The 21,929-nt window shown below is 42.6% G+C and overlaps 1 protein-coding gene across 7 annotated transcripts in view; it reads right to left on the bottom strand.

The window, feature by feature from the left end:
- ST3GAL6 (ST3 beta-galactoside alpha-2,3-sialyltransferase 6) overlaps positions 1-21,929 on the bottom strand; it is a 112,840-nt gene that overhangs the window by 76,287 nt on the left and 14,624 nt on the right. For 3 of the 7 annotated variants that reach the window (XM_045286225.1, XM_004716752.3, XM_045286226.1), the window contains exons 1-2: positions 1,744-1,836; positions 1,216-1,379 (exon numbers count right to left, since the gene is read on the bottom strand). The gene's annotated coding sequence lies outside the window, so the exon portion shown is untranslated. Of the gene's footprint in view, positions 1-1,215; positions 1,380-1,743; positions 1,837-21,929 lie in introns of those variants that run through there. The other 4 variants (XM_045286227.1, XM_045286228.1, XM_045286230.1 and 1 more) reach the window with 2 other exon arrangements.

The following is a 21,929-nucleotide window of genomic DNA, read 5'->3' as shown; positions in this document are numbered from 1 at the left end:
CCGATATCTTCAGTGAGCTCCCTGTGAAGGCAAGCATCAAGCACAGCCATGTCTTGTTCTTAGAGCCATGGATTGTTCTTAGAGTAGGGCTAGAATTAAGTGCAAGCCTAAAATCCATTCATGCTCTATGGTTTATACATGTCTCTGGTTCACCTTAGAGAGGTCATTGTCACTTTATGTTAGAGAATGTTATCAATCATGCCCTGGGGCATGACTGCCACTGCCATCCAGTCCATGCTGACTCATAGCGACCCTACAGCGCAAGGTAGAACTCCCCCCTGTGAGTCCCCGAGCCTGCAAATCTTCACGGGAGAAGAAAGTTTCATCTATGAAGGTAATTTAATGGAATTCTTATAACAGAACTAGGTGGTTTTTTTTTTAAGAGAACAATTCTCTGAGAGGGCAAGCCTCTTGCCTAAAGTTACACAGCTTAGCAACAGCACCTCTTCAATACATCTGACTTATGGGACACTCTGGCTTTCATTTTGCAATTTTCTCACTCCTATCTTCCACACTGGCTTAAAGTAGCCCGCCCCAAAAGACTGTTCAAAATGAGAATTTAAACCTTTCTTAGTTTGACATGGGGCTCTGACAAGTCTTTAGTTAGATGACTAGTCTGGTCGCCTGTAAAACTCCAACAACCAAATGCACTGCCCTCAGTCAATTCCGACCCGGAGTGACCCTATAATAAAAAACTGCCCCTGTGGGGTTCTGAGCCTGTCACTCAACAGGAGTGGAGAGATGCCCCTTTCTCCCAGGGCTGATGGTTTTGATTGAACTACTGACCTTGAAGTTGGCAGCCCAGCGTGTAACCACTACATTCCCTGTGAAACTAGTAAGAGAGAAATCAGCAGGCAGTTCTATACTGTACATAGAAAAAGTCCTGGTGGGGCGGCAGGCATTGTGGGCTATGCACAGATACTGGTAACCAAAGGGCCACCAGCCCCTGGTGGGAGAAAGATGAGGTTGTCTGCTCCCATACATATTTTTAAAAACAATCTCAGAAACTTAAAGAAGGAAGCTTTACACTGTAATAGAGGGCTGCTATGAGTCAGATTCAACTCGATGGCAGTGACTTTAGTTTTTTGGTTCTATACATAGCAGAAGGCATTTTAAGGCTATCAGCTGTGGATGGAAATAGTGTTGGAGGACATTTCAAGCATTCAAGCATACCCAAGGAATCTAGGAAACAACAGGAGTGTTGCTTTGGCTTACCTGCACTTGTAGGAATGAGTTTCCCAATGGTCCTCTGTGCCAGAAGAGGGGAAGATTGGGGTCAATGAGGATCTGTAGGCTGTAGGCTCAGGAGGCCGTCTCCAGGATTGTTTACTGGAACTAATTCAAGTCGGACGTTTGTGGGGCTTTCCTGCTCACAAATCCTGAAATAAAATACAAAGATATATAAGAAAGGCTTAGCTAACCAAAAAAATCTTAAAACCAGTAAAACTTTTTAAAATAAGCATATTCCTTATACTTAAAAAACTTTTAGATCTGATCCTCAGAAAAGCCTCTACTAGATGAGGAATTGGCAAAATTTTTAAATAAAACCAAAAAATCCGGTGGTTAAACCAGCACCCCATATTAGATTCCTGTAGTTCATGATTGGGTAGTCAAAGGATTCAGTCTAGTCTCCTTGAAAAAAATAATATATCCATCTCGACCCAAAGCAATCAGGTAATGAAAGAACCATCTGTCTCATTTCCAGCCTCTGTCTCCCCACACTCGTCACACACACACTCATACCTGTTCAAGCACAGAGAGAGAGCTTTATTTTAATCCCGAGATGAGTGAGGGAGCCATTGCTCTGAAATCCTGAAGAAGAAAACAACAGAGGGAGAGGAGAGTGAGGAGGTAGGAAGGAGTAAACACACAAAGAAGAAAATGAAAGAGGAAGGCAGTGTGGGGGAAATCATTAAACAGCGACTGGTTTTGTGCTGTGAGCCATTTCTTCAAAGGAAAATTGAGAAAATATCTCAAAGGACTCCTCTTACAGTTCTTTTGTTGTCTTCAATACAAGACAAATCCTGACACAAAAATAAACAAATCTGTCACAGTCTCTGTTGTCTTAGGCAAAGAGTATCAAAAACCACACTCTAAAAACAAAAGTGAATATTTTATTTCAGAAGCCACCGATGAGCTCCAAGGACCTTCAACAGTGAAATAATTATACTTGATGTAATATGAAAAATATTTGGATTGCACAAAGTAAAGGAAGTTTTTCCTGTTTAGTACATGAAGAAGATTTCTGTGTTGGGTGTGTCCGTGGCATATTACTAAAAGGTATCAGAGGAAAGCAAAATCAGTAGATGTCCTGTGTTACAGGGGAAAAACATTTTTTTTAAGTACTTAGGTCTTAATTTTTTTGGAGGGTAGAGAAACAAAACTTCTTTTTTACTTCTATGTACATTTCATTTTCAAATTCTAAAACCAGAAGCAAGGCAAAGTGATGCTCTTTCAAACTCACAGTCATTCAGTCCGTTCTGACTCATAGTGACCCTATTGGACAGAGCAGGTTCCCAGCACTGTCAATCCTGATGGAAGTAAAAAGCTTCATCTTTCTCCCATGGAGCAGCTGGTGGTTTGGAACCACTGACCTTGCAGTTAGCAGCCCAGTGTGTAACCCACTACACCACCCAGGGGTTCCTCAGTGCTCTTTAGAAGCAGAACTATTTATAACAGGAAGGGGTCTCTGCCATGAAAAAGGATTTTGAACCTAAAGAAACAGAAATAGAAATTTTCAACGGACTCGTTCTAAATGCATGAAAAGTGCCGACCCTGAGCTCCCACTTTAAATATCACTAGCTGGAATAAACCGTCAATTACTGTGTTAAAGTTGGAAAGGCCCTTTAAGATTTTCTCATCTGAATAAGATGGTAAAGAAACCTCAAACAACGTCATACCAGGAACTCCTGGGTGCATGGAGATTTTATTAAACCTGAAAAGCTTAAGTCAAGAGAGGAAATAAGGTAACTCATGTTTGTGTTTGATGGGCCTTCATTAAAGAGATAAATTACCCTGGTTCAGAGGGCTACCGGGGATTCAACCAAGACCTGTGAATATCGTAGGAGTTAGGTGTGAGCTCAGTCCTAGGAAGAACTCGCTACTTAGAGTGCATAAAGATCAAACGAATCTGTCTGAGAAAATGGTGCAGGAAGAATTGCTCCTTAGAAGTGAGGATGGCAAATCACAAAGATAACATGGGGCAATGGTAGTTTGGTGAGAGAAGAATTCCAGCCTCTCAATGAGCAGGTGACTTGCTGATTGTAGGCCACTGTATCTCTTGCACGACTCCCATGCCTCCATCAATGGAGGATCACATGGTGCTGATGGTAACCCGCTTTCCGCTGAGGCTACAAACCAAAACAAACCAGCGCAAATAGCCTTGCAACTTACTCCTGAAAAGCAGTCAACGAAACTCTCTGGTCATAACAGTTCAATATACAACTGGTCCCAGGGATGGTTTTGTCTTTGCTAGGTGCTGGCCTGACTCACAGCCATCTTATTTACAACAGAATGAAACACTGCCCACTTCTGGGTCACCCTCACAATTGCTCTGGTGTTTGAGCCCATCAGTGCGAGCTCTATGTCAATCCATCTCGTAGATTTCCTCTATTTCTTTGCACTGCTACTTTATCAAGGACGATGTCTTTCTCCAGGGACTGGTCTCTCCTGACAACATACCAGCCTCCAAGGAGCATTCTGGCTGTACTTCTTCCAAGACAGATTTATTTCTTTTGGCAGTCCATGGTACTTTCAACACTCTTGGTCAGAACCATAATTCAAATGCATTGATTCTTCTTCTTCAGGTTTTCTTATTCAACGCCCAATTTTCATTTATGAAGCCATTGAAAATACAATGGCATGGGTCAGGTGCATCTCAGTCCTCAAGGAACATCCTTGTTTTTCAACACTTAAAGGTCATTACGCAGCAAATTTACCCAATCAATATAGTGTGCCCTTTGATCTCTTTGTTTAAATCATTTTATTAGGGGCTCATACAACTCTTATCACAATCCATACATACATCAACTGTGTAAAGTACATTTGTACATTCGTTGCCCTCATCATTCTTCAAACATTTGCTCTCCACCTAAGCCCCTGGTATCAGCTCCTCATTTTCCCCCCTCTCATGAACCCTTGATAGTTTACAAATAATTATTTTGTCATATCTTACACTGACCGACATCTTCCTTCACCCACTTTTCTGTTGTCTGTCCCCCAGGGAGGAGGTTATATGTAGATCCTTATAATCGGTTCCCCCTTTCCAACCCACCCTCCCTTCTCCCTCCTAGTATCACCACTCACACCACTGGTCCTGAAGGGATCATCCACCCTGGATTCCCTGCGTTTCCAGTTCCTACCTGTACCAGTATAGTTCCTCTGGTCTAGCCAGATTTGTAAGGTAGAATTGGGATCATGATGGGAGTGGTGGGGAGGAAGCATTTAGGAACTAGAGGAACGTTGTATGTTTCATTGTTGCTCCACTGCATCCTGACTGGCTCATCTCCCCACTACCCTTCTGTAAGGGGATGTCCAATTGCCTACAGATGGGCTTTGGTTCTCCACTCTTCACTCCCCCTCATTAACAATGCTATGATTTTTTTGGTCTTTGAGGCCTGATGCCTGATCCGTGGATGCCTCCTGATCTCACAGGCTGGTGTGCTTCTTCAAAGTGGGCTTTGTTGCTTCTGAACTAGATAGTCACTTGTTTACTGTCAAGCCTTTAAGACCCCAGACACTATATCTTTTGATAGCCTAGCACCATCCGCTTTCTTCACCACATTTGTTTATGAACCCACTTTGTCTTCAGCGATTGTGTCAGGAAAGTGAGCATCGTGAAGTGCCAATTTAATAGAACAAAGTATTCTTGCATTGAGGGAATACTTGAGTGGAGCCCAATACCCATCGGCTACCTTAATACTAAACCTATACATATATGCACATAGATCTCTTTCCACATCTTCATATATAAATATATTTACATATGTACATGCCTTTATTTAGACCTCTATAATTGCCCTTTGCCTCCTACCTCTTTCCTCTATTTCCTTTGACTTTCCTCCTGTTCCACTATCATGTTCAGCCTTCGTTAAGGTTTCAGTAATTCCTCTCTGTTACATTACCCTTGGTCACTGTGTTAGTCTGGGTACTTTAAAGAAACTAATCCACAGAAACTCATATGTGTGAAACAGAGTTTTATATAAAGGGTAAGTGCACATCAAGAAAACATCCCAACCCAGTGCTGCCCAAGTCCACGTCTGACATTAACTCATTAACCCATATGTCCAACACCAATCCACAAGGTCCTCCTCCATCTTACAAAACAGACGCAATGATGCCGACTGCAGGAGGAAAGCCGAGTCAGTGAATGTGTAAACATCTCAGCGCTGGCAGCGGTCTCCACGAGGGTGCTCTAGCACATAGGGTGCATTGGGGTAGGTCCATGTTGCTTCTCCTCAGGGATGTCTTGCAGGAAGTGAGCCTTGCCAGCTAACACAGGGAACTGGCTAAGGCAGCTGCACCCTGGTCTGACTATCAGAGAGCAAGAGACCCGAGAACTAGAAAGGTCAGGCTCACTGAGCCATTTATCTCTCCACCTTTCAATTAACCCCATATGTGTTTATCCGCCAGGTTGGCACAACACACTACCTTAGTCACACCCTACCAGGCCTCCCACACCCTCCTCACCACCGATTTGAATCACTTGTTTTTCCCTTGTCCCTGGGTTTGTTAACACCACTTCCTTTCCCCCCACCTCCCCCTCTCCCATGCCTCCCCGGAACTGTCAGTCCCGTTGTTTTCTCCTCCAGATTGTTCATCCAGCCTATCTTATTTTGATGACCTGCAGAGATAATAACATGCACAATAACAACACAGAGCAAAACCAAGCAACAAAAGAAAACAAAACATCAACACTACCACCAAGCCAATGACAAAAAACAAAACACAACAACAAGAAAGAAAAGCTTGTAGTTAGTTCAAGGATTATTTGTTGGCCTTTAGGAGTGTTTTCCTGTTGAGTCTGATGGGGCACCAAGCCCTGGCCCCAAAGTCTATTTTTGGTATTTCCTGGGGACTCCATTGCTCTATTCCCCTTGCTGTTCTGTTCCACGCCCTTAGTGTTTTGCCTCAGTGTGGTGGGATGAGATTGGGTAGAATTCCCACACTGTGTCTCCAGTGTTGTCCCCTGTAGGGCTATGGGTCAGTGAGAGATGTCATGTCTCATAGTGGGGCTGGCCATATAGTCTTCTCTGTGGATTGGCTGCTCTGAGCAGGAATATTATCCTCAAGGCTTGATGGGCCAGGAGGTGCTCCACTCTCTCTTCCTCCCCCTTCATCTGCTCCCGTGTGCTCTGATCAGACATGTCCCTCTCCTGGAGCTGGAGCTTCAGTGCTGTTCTCTGAAATAAATTACTCTGGGGGGAGGGGCAGATGTCCACATAGTTGGGATTGGGACCAGCCTCTGCCCTTTGATCTCTTGACAGCTGCTTCCATTAGCATTGATTGTGGATCCAAGGAAGACAAAAATCCTTGATAATCTCAATCTTTTCTCCATGTAATACGATGTTACTGACTGGTCCAATTATGAGGATTTTTTATCTTCTTTGACATTGAGTTGTAATCTTTACTGAAGGCTGCAATCCTTGAACTTCATCAGCAAGTGCTTCACGTCCCCCTCATTTTCAGCAAGCAAGGTTGTGACATCGCATGTCTCAGATGGTTAATAAGCTTCCCTCCAATCCTGATGTCCCACTTTTCTATATATATAACCCAGCTTCTCTGATGATTAGCTTGGATGATGCAAAGCTATCTACACTTTGTTATGATCCACGTAGTCAAAGGCCTTGGAATAGTCAATAAACATAAAAAAAGATCTTTCTGTGTTCTCAGCTTTAAGCCAGGATCCATCTGATGTCACCAATGATATCCCTGAATCTGGCTGGCCTGAACTTCTGGCAGCTCCCTGTCAATGTACCTGCACAACTGCTGTTGGATGATTTGCAGCAAAATTTTACTTGCATGATATTAATGATATTGTTCTATAATTTGAGCATCCTCTTGGGTCACCATTCTTTAGAATGGGTACAAATATGGATCTCTATCAGTCAGTTGGCCATGTAACTGTCTTACAAATTTCCTAGATGAGTGAGTGCTTCCAGTGCTTCATCAGCCTGTTGAAATGCTTCAATTGGTATCCCATACATCCCTGGAGCCTTGTGCTTCCACTGCAGCTTGGCTTACTTCCTTCAGTACCATCATTCTTGATCATATGCAACCTCTTGAAATGGTTGAGTGTCAACAAATTCTTTTTGGTCCAGTGACTCTCTGCATTCTTTCCATATTCATTTTATGCTTCCTGCATCATTTAATATTTTCAATATTGAAATTTGAGGCTTGAATTTTTTTCTTGAGTTCTCACACCTGAGCAATTGATGGTCTGTTCCACAGTCATCTCCTAAGCTGATTTTAGGTGCTGATATTGAGCTTCTCCATTGTCTCCTCTGACAAATGTAATCAATTTGATTTGTGTATTCTATCTGGAGACGCTTATGTGTATTGTTGCCTTTTGTGTTGTTGAAAAGGTATTTGCAATGAACAAGTTGTTGATCTTGCAAAATTCTACCATTTGATCTCTGGATTCATTTCTATTACCAAGAACAGAGTTTCCAAGTACAGTATATAGTCAAGTCTAAGCTGAGTTTTTTAGCACATTTTTAATGCAGTTTTTGTGGTAAAATTCGGTGCCTCGGCTGATATTTGGGTCAGCTTATACTCAAGTACATACGGTACTGTTCCTTCTTGTTTCCAACTTTTGCATTCCAATCAACAATAATTAGCAATGCATCTTGATTGAATATTCTTCAATTTCTTCATCACTACCTTTTGTGGCTGGTGCATAAATGTGAATAACAGTCATATTGATTGCATTGCCTTGAGTGTGGATACATGTAATCCTAACACAGACATCAGTGTACTTCAACATTGATCCTGAAACAGCCTTTCTGATGATGAGTGCAATGCCATTCCTCTTGACTGTTTAATTCCCGGCGTGGTCATCTCCACTTTAAGGTAGCTCTTCCTTCATCATAGTTTGAGTGCCGTCTGAGCTGAGAGGCTCATCTTCTGGCACGATCTTAGAAAACATTCTGCTTCTGTTCCTGAAGTTTTTAGTATCTGACTGTGCTTTGATTCTGTCCATAAGGTTTGCCATGATTAATTTCCCAGAAGTGGGAAGCCTTTTTCATAGTCTGTTCTCAGTCTGGAAGTGAGCTCTGCTGAAACATGTTCTATTTGGGTGACCCTGCTGGTATTGAAATACCAGTGACACCGCTTCCAGGATCACAGCAATACACAGCCACCACAGTGTGACAAACTGTCAGAAAAATGCTGGTGGCTCAAGATAGGGCAGCAGTTTGCTCTATGATGCATGGGTTCACTATGTGTCAAAGCCAACTCAACAACAACGAAGCACAAAAACAAAGATGATACAGGTTGCTAATTGGCTAGTGAGTCATTGTTAACTAGAGAGTCCACCACAGTTCTTGGGGTCATTTGGTAGGGCTCTGCAGCAATGCTTAACAAACATCCATTAGAAGCACCTGACATGGACCACACTTTGAGTAGCAAGGCTGTAAAATAAATAAAAGCAGTAGAATGTTGATTAAACCAGTGTTTCCCAAAGTGCTTTCTGCTCAGAGTTATCTACCCGCACAATTTGAGAAGTTCTCTCCAACTCTGATAATGGAGCAATGATTAATAAATAGGTTAGGGAACATTTTAGCCGGTGTTAAAAAATCCATACATTCAATTTAAAAAAAAATGTTGTGGCTCATTAGGGAAATGGTTGGGGTTTTCCACAAATCTTCTGTTTTCAATTTCCAGCTTTGTAATTTTCTTTGTAGTATGTGTATCGGGAGAGAAAGCTAATAGTGTAACACACATTGAACCAAACCAAAATAAAAAAACCCCAAACCAAACCAAATCCACTGGGAACTTGATTCTGATTCCCAGTGACCCATAGGACGCATAGCTCCGCCACTCTAGTGGGTTTCAAGGTTGTAAATCACTGCAGAGCAGGCTGCCACATCTTTCTCTTGTGCAGCAGTTAGTGGGTTCAAACCACCAACCCTCTGGTTATCAGCCAAGAACTCACATCATTGTGCCACTAGAGCTCCTCATATATTGACAAGCTGAGTCAGAACAGTCATAAGAAAGCAGTCTTTTCTTCTGTTGATTCTATGTGTACATATATATGTACATATAAAATACACACTTCTAGTATGTATACTCCCAAAGCATTGAGAATCATCATTTCTAGGTGTTTAATAGCAGTTACAGTATGATTTTTAAGAGATTCACTAAAAATTTTTTAACTCCTTATGAAAATTTCTCATTGTGATTTTTTTAAACTGTATATTGGAATTTCATAGATTCAATATAGTTTTTTTAACTTGATTTCATTAAATTGATTTTTTTGTTTTGTTTAATAATCTCTGTTGCTTACCAAAGAACCATGACATCAAAGTTAGAAAGGACCTTAACTTTTCAATGTCTAACGAGCATAGCTTTGACAGCATTGGCCATCTGTTGACAGTGCCAGGTACATTTACATACACTAACTCAACATCAACTCCCACTCAACTTAAAAAAAACCCCATAATCATCCTGACCTCCCAAACACAACCTAATCCAACGCTTACTGCAAATACAGTAACAGGAGTGCTTGATAGAAAACACATTAGGGATGACTCCTACAACCTACACTGGGGGAATAAGAGTATCCAGTTACTTAATCATCTCCATTATCAATATGAGAGGTTTGGTATTCACTTGTGAAGCTGAAGCACCCACCAGACATGCTATTTCCATGACTCCTCTACCCCACATGGCAAAATTCCAGATAACTGTCCACAGTTTAAGAAAGTAAGTCTGCTGTATGCAGTATATAAACATGCCAACAGAAACATAGATATTTGGAGCATTTAGAATTACATCAATGCTAACAGTCCTGAGTCACATAAAGTAAATTTTTGTTTGCAAGTGATATGTTATCATCAGTTGGATTACCCAACTGTTGTCTAATCCCCTTTGTATTCTGCAAAGCCAACCATTACATGACTGCCTACAACTGTAATATTAGCCTTCCTAATATTAAAATAGATGTAAAATGCTTATCAGTACCTGATACACAAGACTTTATAATTACTATTCTACAAAGCAGAAAGAGGAAATAGCATATTCTGGAAAGTTAAATATTCTTGTTTCATATACAGAGAGTCTCAATATGCTGCTGGAAATTTTTCATTATCTTTGAATTTGGGGTTTTTTTTCCCCCAAGAGCTTTTTGAAGCCACCTCAAATGTGTGAAGACTATTACTCAGAAGGCTAATTTCAGCAAAGGAGGGGTTCTGCTCTCGTAAAGAGTTACAGCCTTTGGCTTAGATATGAGGGGGTACCCCCCCAAAGAGAATTTTTTTTCAAAGCTATGTATTGTTTTTACAAAACAGCCTATTACCTTCCAATTACTCTCCATTACACTTAATACATTTGTCAAATCTGCAATTCCATTCTTGGAAATATTCTTCAAACTCATCTGTTGGGATGGCTGACAGCACCTTTTCTACGTCATCAAAGTGCTGCCCTTTCATGTCCCTCTTCATTTGTGGAAACAAGAAGTCACATGGAGTGAGATCAGATGCATGGGGCAAGAGAGGCATGCTGGTTTTTGTCAAAAACTGGTGCCCTGAGATGGCTGCGTGAGCAGGTGCATTGTCATGGTGGCAAAACCAGACCCCTGCCTGCCACAAATCAAGCCTTTTTTGCATCACACTATTATGCTGTCTTTTCAGAACCTCTGAATAGGAAGCTTGATTGCCAGTTTGGCCTGGTGGAACAAACTCTAAATGCACCATCAGTCGACATTTTCATCCGTTCAGCAAGTTGGTGGATGTCCACAACGAGGTTCATCTCAATTGACATTTCACCTTTCTAAAAACAAGAAAACCATACACTTGAGATTTTCCTGTAGCACTGTCCTTGTCAGCTCTGTTCAACTTCACAACAGTTTCTGCGGCATTTTTCCAGAGCAGGAAACAGAATTTCAGAGTTGAGCATGATGTTCTCTTAAATCGGCCATCACCAAAAGTGGGGTTCCAGCAAAACTCCTTTTACGAAAAGATTCAGTGGGACCAGAGAGGGCTTTCCCAGGCAATGCCATTAGGCGTGCTCAGAGAGTCACTTGATGCTCATCTAGTGGGGAGAACAGTAGGAACAATGTCCTGTCCAACAGAGCTTTTTTCTTTTTTTTGGGGGGGGGGCTTCCCCCCTCATATGTCTCTGGTTCACCTGAGAAACATCATGGCCATTTTATTTTGTATTACACTTATCAATCACTCCCCTGGGACTTCACTTCTACTGCAATCAATTCCGTGCTGACTCTAGGATAGAGTAGATCTGGTCTTATGAGCCTCCAATCCTGCAAATCTTCACAGGAGTAGAATAGAAAGCCTTATCCTTCCCCTAGGAAGCTGGCTGATGGTTTTAAACTGCTGGCTTTGCGATTGACAGCCCAGTACACAGGACCCTGCTTGATGCTCACCTTCATGAAGAGATCACTGAAGATATGGGTACTATAGCAATGTGTGGTGAAGATATTAGATAGTGCCTGGTTATCAGGGGGAAAAAATAGCATCTTGGGTCTTATAGCATCTAGGGTCTTAAAATCTTGTTTTCAAACAAGCAGCCATCGAAGTGAGGCAATAACTAAGCCTGCATGGAAGAAGCACACCATCCTGTGTGATCCAAGGTTTGTAAATAATATAAACCAAATCTAAAGGAAGGAATGGTGTCCAGGCTTAAGTTGTGAACACCTGGTTTTCAGAAGGCTATGGATGACAGTGGAAGCCCAAAATCCATTTGCAGAGCCCCACGTGGATTGAATCTCGGTGAATCCCCTGGGATCTTGGTTGAGGGGTGTGAATAGCCCTGCTATCAGACATTGTAAACCATTTATGGCAAATGCAGTTAGGTCAAAATGTAATATCTTATCCTTTGATCTCCTTTTTGACCCATTTTAAAGCTGTTTCAGTTTAAAACCAAAAAAAAAAGTGGACGGTAAGTACGTGGATGAAGTCCCTGGTGCCTCCCCTCTGACCATGGACTGGGGCCGTGAGTAGCTTTGCTATCATACGGAATGCATTGCGATGTGGATTGTGGCAGATGCAGTTAGGTTAAAATTCAGCACCTTATCATTTGATCTGCCTTAGGATCCATTTAAATTTGTTCTAGAGACAGTAACTGGATTAATGGTTCTTTGGGGGGAAATGAGGAGCTAATTACGATGAGTACAAACAGGAAGAAAATTTCTAAAACAGATTGTGTGATGATTGTACAACTCTTCCTGATGTCACTGAACTATTTAATTGTGACTTCTATGCCAATAAAAATCAGTCTGTTCTGAATGCATCTGTTATTCTGACTTTTGGGAAGTGTCACTTCCTGTTTGCTAGTTTTTCTCTTTACCTGGTCTGCTACTTTTAAAAGAAAAGAATGAGTTAGCTTGAGGTAAATACTCAGGTGGGCATATTAATGACTACAGGGCTGGACACTGACCTACCTTTATAGCAAATGAATATACGTGACAGCATTCATCTCTGTATTCATCAGTGGAACCATTCTCAAGTTACAATATGATGAGAGATGATTCATTTGGGGTACTTTATAATGTGTGATAGGAAGGCTCCTTGGTGGCGCAGTGCATGTGTTCATCTGGTAACAACAAGGTAAGCCGTTTGAAACCAGGGCTAAGTGAGAGAAAGAGGAGGTGCCCTACTCTCAAAAAGACTCTAAAGAGTCTCCGTAACCCACAGGGCCAGTTCTACCCTCGTCTGTAGGGTAGTCCTGAGTTGGAATCAATTTGATGGCATTCGAGTTTTGTTTCCTTTTGGTTTTATAACTTATTATTCAGAATAAATCAGCCCATATTAAACATGGTCATGAAATCGTATCATACATTTTCTTCCGCATAAAACCTGTTGTTGCAGAGTGGACTCTGACTCACCGGGATCTCCTGTGTTAGAAAAGAGAACAGCTACATCATAGCGTCTTCTTGGCCAAAATCTTGATGGGAGCAGACTGCCAGACCTTTCCACTGAGTGCATTATCCCCCTCAGAGCAACTATGAGAGGGAGTCCCAGGCGGGAAATCCTTGTAGGAACAAATAGCCTTCTCTTTTCCCAAGGAGCAACTGATGGTTTCAAACGTCTAAGCTTTTGGTTGGCAGCCCAGCACTGTAACCCACTATGCCCCCAGGGCACAGCTTACATCCTGTCAGTTGTAGGTTCATCCTATGGACAAGGCATGATATCAAATTCAATCCCTGGTCAGACTAGGTTCGGAAAGTTTACACCTTCTAGAGTAACTTTGCGGATTTATACAGGAAATACTCAGTGCCTATTCTCACCAAAAGGTTCCCTGGTGGCACGGTCAGTTAAGTATCGGGCTGCCAACTGCAAGTGTGTGTGTGGGGGGGTGTTTCAAACCCATCAGCTCCTCCAAGAGCGATAGACAAGGGTGCTTGTGTAAGGCTTTGCCGCTTTGGAAACCCTCTAGAGCAGTGGTCCTCAACCTTCCTCATGCTGCGACCCTTTATACAGTTCCTCATGTTGTGGTGACACCCCCCCCCCCAACCATAAAATTATTTTCGTTGCTACTTCATCACTGTCATTTTGCTACTGTTAGGAATCAGGAGACCACTGTGAAAGAGTTGTTCGACCCCCCAAAGGTTTAACATATGACAACTTGGGATAAATCTTTCTGTGTCCCATATTTAGGCTCTGCCTCTTAAGATTTCTCATTCTATTACAGAAAGGTAGGTTAAAGGTGAAGGGATTCCATAGATTGCCCCTACTATACATTGCGAACCGCTGCTCTGTAGGGTTGCTATGAGTTAGAATGAACTCCACAGCCTTGGGACATCATTGCCTCGATGACAATGGGTGAAAAGATGAAGGTCTTCGGTTGGATTCTTATCAGACACCATGTTAGAGACAGAAGACACAGCTGTGAAGAAGATAAACAATGTTCGATCCTGCAGGAGGGGCAGATACTAGCAAACAGTTTATAAGTAGTGATTGTATTCGAGTTGCGTTGTGATGGGGACCTGCTCTGATGTGTGAGGAATGGGAAGGGTCTCTGAAGAAAGAGAAGGAGTCCCAGATGAAGCAGGGGGATGGGGGTGGGTGGGGGGTGGGGGGCTTACTCAGCGTGATGCCTCGAAGTCTGAATCGTTCTCTTTCAATTCACCCACATATGCCACATTGGTATTCCCTACGAGTACACAACATTGCGGTTGTTTCCAGAGACTGGCTTCTCTGAATGTCTTTGGGGGCCAACTCTCTTTTTAGCCATTTAGTAAAACAGCTCACCAAACCAGCAAATCATACAATTTGGTAGAAATACTACTGAACCTTCACTTTTAAAGAATGTCCTTGCTAAGACATAAATAGTATTTAAAGTCATATAAGAACACGGAGATACTAGGATTCTCTGGCAGCAGGGGAAGATAAACTTTGAGGTAAGGTGAATTTATAACAGTAATTTTGTTGTTGCCCCTTGTCACTGAGTCGCTTCTGAAGAGAAAAATCGAGCAGAAACTGGGCAGAAAAAGCGTTTGAGAAAGGAACTTAGACAAATAACCCTAAGTTTTCTCTGGAACACTTTTTTCTGTATTCTGGCCAAAAATTAACCTTCCAGAAAGTTAGCCAAATTCTTCATTGAATCCAAGGAGTGGGGGAGGCTTCTTATGTTCCCAAGACCATGTTTGATAAAATGGACAATTAAACAGAGACATAAAATGCCTGACCTTTGATCGTGAACCAATTATATCCCTGACTAGTCTGGCTTTAAATAAGCCATAGTCTGTTTGTATCAACGGCAATTTTCAACTTGAGAAAACAGTACCAACATTTATTATCAAGTGCAAACTGCAATCAAGTCCACACGTATAGCAGGGGCAATCTATGGAATCCCTTCACCTTTAACCTACCTTTCTGTAATAGAATGAGAAAATCTTAAGAGGCAGAGCCTAAATGTGGGACACAGAAAAGATTTCTCCCAAGTTGTCATATGCCAAACCTAGCTGCCAGCTACACAAGTTAAATGACTATACACTTGGAGGTCACCGAAAGTATGTCAGAGCATGACACCCCATCGGACTTGACTGGAGGGCACACCTAGAGGTCAAAAATCAGACCTCGATCTATTCACAGGTTTTTCTTTCTTTTAAAATTTTTTTAAAAATTAATTTATTCTTTTATGGGTTTTTGGTTTTCTTTTTTGTTGTCACCGCTGTGTTCTCTTGTCGCTTGTTGTGCTGTGCCTTTTTTGGGGTGCATATTATTATCTATGCAGATCTATCTAGATAAGAGGCTGGATGAACAGTCTGTGGTAGAAAACAATGGGACCAATGGTTTTGGGGGGACATGGGAGAGAGGGAAGCAGGGGAAAGGATGTGGTGTTGACCAACCCAGGGACAAGGGAGCAACAAGTGATCCAAAATTAGTGGCAAGGAGGGTGTGAGAGGCCTGGTAGGGACTCAGCAAGGGCAATGTAACCCAGAGAAATTACTGAAACCCAAATGAAGGCTGAGCATGATAGTGGGACAAGGAAAAAGGAAATAGAGGAAAGAACTAGAAGACAAAGGGTATTTAGAGGTCTAAATACAGGCATTTATATTTATATAGGATGGCGGGGAAATAGATCTATGTGCATATATTTATGGGTTTAGTATTAAGGCAGCAAATGGACATTGGACCTCCACTCAAGTACTTACTCAATGCAAGAACACTTTGTTCTATTAAATTGGCATTCCATGATGCACCCCTTCCCGACACTATCATTGAAGACAAATGTGTGCATAAGCAAAAGTGGTGAAGAAAGCTAATGGTGCCCAGCTATCAAAAGATATAGCATATGGGGTCTTAAAGGCTTGCAGGTAAACAAGCAGTCATCTAGCTCAGAAGCATCAAAGCCCACATGGAAGAAGCACACCAGCCTGTGTGATCATGAGGTGTAGAAGGGACCAGGTATCACATATCAAAGAACAAAAAATCATATCAGCCCACCTTCCTGATATGATCATTGAAGACAAATGTGTGCATAAGCAAATGTGGAGGAAAGCTGATGGTGCCTGGCTTTCAAAAGATATAGCATCTGGGGTCTTAAAGGCTTGAAGATAAACAAGCAGCCATCTTGCTCAGAAGCAACAAAGCCTACATGGAAGAAGCACACCAGCCTGTGTGACCACGAGCTGTTGAAGGGATCAGGTATCAGGCATCAAAGAACAAAATATCTTATCATTGTAAATGAGGGTGAGTGCAGAGTGGAGACCCAAAGCCCAACTGTAAGCAACTGGACACCCCCTTACTGAAGGGTCGTGAGGAGGAGACAAGCCAGTCAGGGTGCAGTGTAGCAAAGATGAAACATACAACCTTCCTCTAGTTCTGAAATACTTCCTGTCCCCATGATCATGATCCCAATTCTACCTTACAAATCTGGCTAGACCAGAGGATGTACACTGGTACAGATAGGAACTGGAAACACAAGGAATCCAGGACAGATGATCCCTTCAGGACCAGTGGTGAGAGTGGCAATACCTGGAGGGTGGAGGGAAGGTGGAGTAGAAAGGGGGGACTGATTACAAGGATCTACATATAACCTCCTCCCTGGGGGATGGACAACAGAAAAGTGGGTGAAGGGAGACATCCGCAGTGTAAGATATGACAAAATAATAATAATTTATAAATTATCAAGGGTTCATGAGGAAGAGGGCAGCAGGGAGGGAGGGGAAAATGAGCTGATACCAAGGGCTCAAGTAGAAAGCAAATGTTTTGAGAATGATGATGGCAACAAATGTACAAATCTTCTTGACACAATGGATGGATTTATGGATTGTGAAGAGTTGTGGGAGCCCCCAATAAAATGATTTAAAAAAAAGAAAGTAGGTCAGAGTAATCGCCCTAAGGATTATCAGTCATCTAGAGCAATCAGACTATATAGTCTGTCCCACCCTAAGTAGGGAGCATCCCTTCTGATAAGGACAGTAGATTGTTTCTCTGAAGAAGAGCCCAGGGAGGTCAAGCCCACTCAAGGGTGACCAAGGATAGGCCTCCATTATGAATCTAGGGTCAACCCTTGTCACATGTATAGCCCTCATCCCTTCCCTTCTTATTATGTGTACACCCCTAGCCCATTCCCTTCCTGTTACGCTTATGCCTAGTGTACATCCCTTTCCTGTGATGTAATTAGAGGGCATGCACACCCCCAAAGATATATAAGCCTTGATTAGTAATAACTCACTCTCTCTCGCTCACTCCTGCCCTCCTGTCTCCCACCTCCACGTGTATTAACAAGAGGAGCTGAGGTGAGCATGCTACCATGGAATGTGTCTGACTTCATTTTACTTTCTCCCATCTCTCCTATTTCTCTAGGACTTTATTATAATCTTTACATATATTTTAACCGTATAATAGCACTTACTGAATCCATGATTGTGTGAGGGGCTGGCTTCCCCCACACCTAAAAAATATGGATAACTATTTAATAATGCCTGCATTATGCACACTATAGAATAACCTAATCTAGAAAATAAAATAAGAAATTTGAGGTGGGCCATTTTCCTTGGCATGGGAAGGTTACAGAATACAAAGGAGTTATCACTTCTCCTTCTAGATCCGTGGGTCAAGTTCAAAGATCCTCCCAGCTTCACAAGGAATCCCTAAACAAAAGCACCTGAAATTCATCCGAACAGTAGCTCTGTGGGATGACTGGCTGTGTTAGGCAGGGTTCTCTAGAGAGACAAAATCAGAATACTAATAATTTTATATATATGTTTTTACAGATAGATAGATATATAACATAAGAAATAAACAGTTAATTAAATTACAAAGCAGTACAAATGGCTCCGTGCAACTCACTCCCATGAGACAGTTGTGAGACACTGGCAGTCCTTCAAGTCTTGAGGGCCGCCAGGTAGTCAGTCCTCTGTAGAGAAATTCAGCCTATCTGGGCACAGGCAGCAAACAGCAAGGCAGATCACCAACAGTCAGCCAGATGAAAGGGTCTGACAGTCCCCAGTTCAAGAGATGTAAATTCCAATGGCATGGCAAAGCAGGTCTTGAAGGTACCTCAAATTACAGTGACATAGTCCACGGGCTAGGTGTCCCACAGGTAGCGTAGCTTGCAAATTGAGGCACAGAACAAGCAAGGCAGCTGCACACTGGTCCAATGATCAAAGAGCAAGAGACAAGAAAGGTGAGGCTCGCCAAGCCATTTATCTCTCCATCCTTCAATTAATCCCACATGTGTTTATTGGCCAGGTTGGCACAATAAACTAATTGCCTCACTAGCCAAGCAGATGTTACTTCACCATCCATTTACCCATACAGATATTTATTATTCAGTTATCACATGCCACAGATCTCAGGGTTTGAACACAGTAGAACTCCAGGCAAGTCCATACGGTCATACCTGGAAACCAAACCCAAACTCACTGCCATGGGGTCAATGCCGACTCATAGCGATCCTGTGGGACAGGGTTATACTGCCCCTGTGGGTTTCTGACTGTAACCCTTTACAGGAGTAGAAAGCCCCATCTTTCTCCTGTTTCATACCTATAAGAACAGACAGTTTAACTTTATATAAGTAACTGTCTTTGCCCAATTTTAATCTCTTAATTATAAACCCTGGGAGCACTGTTGGGTCAGTGCTCCTGATCACAAGGCCAAGGGTTCAAACACATCAGTTGTTCCGATGGAAGAAGATGAAACTGCCTGCTTCTCTAGAGGTTCACAGCCTCAGAAACCCTATATAGGGTCAGAATCAATTCAATGGCTATCCTTTGGTTTTTAAAAATCTCTAATTATGGTGTATTGAGTGGTCCAAGCAGTTAGCACACTCAACTGTTAACCAAAAACTTAGAATGCCTTGGAAGAAAAGACTGGTGATCTACTTTCCAAAGATCATAGGTGTGTTAGTTTTTTAGAGAAAAACAAATCCACAGAAACTCATGTATAAGAGAGAGTTTTATATAAATATTAAGTGCACAACAAGAAAACAACCCAACCCAGTGCTGCCCAAGTCCACAAGTCCAACATTAACCCATATGTCCAACACCAATCCACAAAGTCCTCCTCCATCTCACAAAACAGACGCAATGATGCCGACTGCAGGGGGAAAGCTGAATCAGTGAATGTGTAAGCATCTCAGCGCTGGCAGGGGTCTCCACACAGGTGCTCTAGCACCCAGGACTGCATCCGGGTAGGTCCATATGGCTTCTCCTCAGGATGTCTTGCAGGAAGTAAGCCTTACCAGCTGAAGCAGGGAACTGGATAAGGCAGCTGCACCCTGGTCTGACCATCACAAAAAAAGAGACCTGAGAACTCGAAAGGCCTGGCTCACCAAGCCATGTATCCCTCCACCCTTCAATTAACTCCACCTGTGTTTATCGGCCAGGATGGCACCATAAACTAACTACATCAATAGGCATTCAAAGCTCTGTGGGGCAGTTCTCCTCTGGCACACAGGGCGGTGATGCAACTTGATGGTAGTAACTTTGTAACCATTGGGCCAACCCACACGGTTTCATAATGTTCTATTACATAATGTAGGTATTAAACATAAGGTGAGCCTAAAACTTGTATCCACACCCCCTAAGAGTAAAACATTTTCCAAACAGAAAGTTGCATAACCATCAGAAAATAGAAGTGGGAAGAGACTTAACAAGAGAATAAGGAACTATTTTAAAAAGCTCACTGCCATCGAGTGACACCTAGCGAACCAGAGACCAAAAAACAACACCCCCCCATCCAGAAAAACACTTAGGTTAATTAATATTTGAAATTTCCTTGCCTTAGTGATTTTTTAACTTCTCTGAAGATTTTTTCATTGAGACTAGTAATTAACCTTTGGTTTCTAAACAGAAGGAAGGGCAATCAAGGCCCAAAGGCCCGTGCGGGGACGGCTCTCAGCCAGGGGTATCAGAGGCTGCCAGGCAGCACTGCAGAGGAAAGCTGTCCGTTTCAGTCTCTTTTCCCAAAGCCAGGGCACAAAGAGGGAAGAAACTGGCCTGAGCTGGTGGGGGCACCCTGGGGAGATGACAACAGTACAGTCCTTGTGAGTCCCCAAACACCAGAAACTCAGCCCAGAGTAGAACAGAGGTAAGCTGGTTGGCCCTTTAAAGCCACCCTCTCTTCTGAAGAAAGTACATCTTGTTGTCTAATATGTGGCACATAGTTCCCTCATTAGTTCAACTAAAGCCTGATCGCCGGGCAGTTTATTGATCTGAGGGCTTTTGTGTTTTCTTTTCTCAAGGGAGAACTGGCCTTTGGCATGACCCAGCGCAGCGACATTGAAGCATGTATTTGCAAATTCTCCATGACTTGAGCAAGAGAGATTTCATTTACAAAGAAGTGAGCTGGTATGGTTTGGTTTCATTTTGTTTTCAACCAGAGACGATTCTGAACCCCAGGAACTGGCGGAAACTACACAAGGATGTGGCCTGTTTGCATCTGGGAGGATGAGGGATGACACTTTAGGGGAGACCGAGGGGAGCAACACTGAACATATATGGAAGGGCTGACCTTGGCCTGACAGCAGAAGGGAAGAATAGTCAAGACATCAAGTAAAAAGACTTATAAGGGTAATGAAATTTCTTTCTTCCAATTGGGCACAATAAAGACAGGGCAACAGGAGTGAGAAAGAGAGAGCAGACTGAGTCCGTGTGGAGAGGAGCGTCTGACGCAGGGGTAGCCACCACACAGCCAAGGCACTCCTAGGCTCCGGGGGTGCAGCACAGAGGAGCCGAAATGCCAGTCACAGCAGAGAACTTCTTGGGGGTACCCAGTCCTTACCTTCAGCCAAAGGGTTTCTGGATGCTGCAGTCATCCCAAAAGCTCTGATACTTATTAAAGTTAAAGAGAAACAGTCCACAAGAAAGCTCATCCCTGGTAGTTACATAGCAAAATGGTGGTTACATATAGCTGGGTGTGGTCCTTGGTGGGAACAGATGGTGTGCATCTTTTTGGTGCTGATAGGAGTCTAATTCTTGATGTTGGAGGCAATTTACATGGTATGCTCAGGGTGGGAAAATCCACCAAGCCAAGCCATAGACTGAAAATTCCTTCCACTTTCATGCTTTGTATTCTCTTCTGCATGTCTGATATCTTTCATAAATACTTTGAAGAAAGAATAGAGAACGATGACACAATTCAAGAAACAGGGATCTTGGCAATTCCGGATGCTGCCCAGAGAAGAGGCATCATCAGAGAGGAACTCAACCCCCAGAAATGGGAGCCTCAGCCCTGTAGGTTTGGTTCTAGCTAAGGAGCACTTACACACAGGGACTCAGCTCCTCCGAGGTTGAAGCATAACTGGGGATGCCAAAGGAATTCATTTATAATTAGGTAAACAAATGAAATTAAAAATGAAAATGCCAGGTGTCTGTACTGGGAGGCTGGAAAATTCTATATGCAAATCCAAAGGTTAAATTTTAAGAGTTGTTTTTGTAAGCACGGGCCCTATCATGACACATCCACCCCTGCACAGCGCAGGAAAGATGCCAAGCCAGCCTTCCCGTTACCCTCTGTTTTACTAGCCTCTTTGCAGACCTCTCCCACACATTCCATGTTCAGGCTAATTACAGTTCAAATACATTCCAATGTCTTCTTTTTTCTTTTTCTTTCACACGGAATTCTTCTCCGAGAATTTTAAACTCCTGTGGTTAGATCCAATGTTTTAGATCCAATTGCTTAGTTTGAAAGCAAGGAAAATAATCAGCAAAAGCCAGGGTGAAAATGTGCAGGACAGCACTGAGACTTAATGGGTGTGATGGTTAATGTTATGTGTCAAATTGGCCATGATTCCCAGAAGTT

Source organism: Echinops telfairi, unplaced genomic scaffold, assembly GCF_000313985.2.
Source record: "Echinops telfairi isolate 266 unplaced genomic scaffold, ASM31398v2 ScPeMD7_6;HRSCAF=24_1, whole genome shotgun sequence".
Taxonomy (NCBI): Eukaryota; Metazoa; Chordata; class Mammalia; order Afrosoricida; family Tenrecidae; genus Echinops; species Echinops telfairi.
This window is presented reverse-complemented; position numbering and strand designations above follow the sequence as displayed.